Genomic DNA, 2,168 nt, shown 5'->3' on the forward strand with positions numbered 1-2,168 from the left:
GCTGCTGCTTTAGCTCTCGCTCGTGCTGCTGCTCTACTCTTGCTCCCGGTCCCCTGCCTGGTCTGCTCTTGCTATTGCTCTTGCTCGCGCTACTGCTCTCGCTCTTGCTCTTGCTTGCGATGCTGCTCCAATTTAGCTCAGTTTTGACAGCAAAATTCAGTTTCGACAGTTAAGTTTAGTTTCGACAGTTAAGTTCAGTTTGACAGTTAAATTTAGTTTCGACAGTTAAGTTCAGAGATGAGCGGCTGATGTATTTTACATCTAGCACTTTGTGTTTATGTATTTTACATCATGTATTGGAGATGCTATTAGAATTCCACTCAAGTTAACGTTGTTCGTTGTCTCTCTTGTCCTGCTTCAGCCTCTGCGTCGTACAACTCACCAGTGCTGCTCCAACGACGAAATCCTCCATCACAGTGGAGTAGTACCTCGGGCTCCATCTCCAGACGCCTAAGATCTTCTTCCCCTCCTCCGACAGCCAAGTTAGCCGGAGCATCCTCACCGGCCAACCCAATCACGCTGAGATTGACATGGCTTCACCAAAGAGGTTGTATACTTGTTGCATCTCTTTTTTACTCTACATGTTATATATATTGTCCACTAAGCACACGGATTTGTTCCTTTAGTGTCTGCTTGAAAGAAAAAATGTAGGAATTTTAATTTTCACTTGTCCTCTTCAAATTCCTATTCATGAAGCACAATACTAAGAGATAGTAGCATAATAGCATTATAACCGTACATTTTCTTGTGGTTTGACTTAATCTCACCATGCTTCTTTGCATCCTGTGATCTTCCAATTGTTGTGAATAAAACACCCAGATTGGCAGAAATCCTGTGTTTTTAAATTCTCTGTTTTGCACATGCATCCCTATCCTATTCCTGTCTATTTCCTATCCCTGCATTGTTGGAATCCTCCAATTCAAAAGAGCCCTTACAGAATTACTTCTCTTACACATAGTTGTCAAAGAAAACCTTGCATGGTTTGTCCCGCTCCTGCTACGTCATCGTCCACCCCAGCTCAGCTGCTCCAACGACAGAAGGGTCCAGCACAGCAGGGATCCGGCCTCCAGATTGTCTTTCGCCGCCTCAGATCTTCTTCCCCGCCACTGGCAGCCATGAAAACTGCACTACCATCATCAACCGAGCAGATGACCTCGAGGACTACACGGGTCCGCAAGAGAGGTCGCACTCTTTCATGTCTGCTTACGTTATGCATCGCTTAATATTACATGCTACTTTGTCGCCTTGTTCACCGATTAGAGTCTGAGTCAGCTCCAAACTAATGGTAAAACTTGAGTTTTTAAATGGTTGTGGGGTACATATCGAGGCCGCTATCAATAGTATCTATCTACTATCTGGTTAATCTCCGGTGTCTACTATGAGTTTCATGTTGGGTGGGAAACAAACAGTAAAGAAGCCGTTATCTGTATTCTTTAACTGAAGCCATTATCTGCCTGCTATTATTGGTTTTGGGTCTATCCACAGGTTGCTACCATCACTCTGGATTTCTGCATGCACTCCTTACATAATCTCACTATGTTTTATTCCTATGCATGACAGTTATTGTAAACAATGGAACTGAACATGTAGAGCAAAAAAGAGATGAGCCTTGCGTGGCAATAAAATTTCATGGAGACGTCCCTCCATGGTAGGCGCAAAGGCAGCCCCCCTCCACGCATTTTGGATTGTAATCGAGAGGAAGATATCTGTTCCGAGGGGGGTTCAGAAGGAGAAGACAACTCCTATTTACCCCCTGAGGTTTTCGCTCTAACTTGGCATGCTGATGTTGGTTATATCATGCATATGGTGACTTGCATTGCTTACTTTATACATCAAATATATCATCTGCTTAGTTTAGACATCCTTTGTGCGAATGCCATCTGTTTAGTTTATTCATCGTTTATGTGAATTATGCAACGCCATCTTGTTTAGACAGGCATCATATATGTGAATTTTGCAATGCCATCCTGCTTAGCCAGTCATCTTATATGTAAATTATATTAGGCCATCCTTTTTTTCGTTACATATTACATTTGTCAACAATGTTATTACATTCAACTGCTCTTCGTGTGCATCAGCCATTTGACATGGTGATGGCAAATTCTAGAGTGAAAACAAGGTCTTCAGAGCAGACTATGCTATTTGACGAAGCGCATATCTCGCTGGTT

Source organism: Triticum aestivum, chromosome 6A, assembly GCF_018294505.1.
Source record: "Triticum aestivum cultivar Chinese Spring chromosome 6A, IWGSC CS RefSeq v2.1, whole genome shotgun sequence".
Classification (NCBI taxonomy): Eukaryota; Viridiplantae; Streptophyta; class Magnoliopsida; order Poales; family Poaceae; genus Triticum; species Triticum aestivum.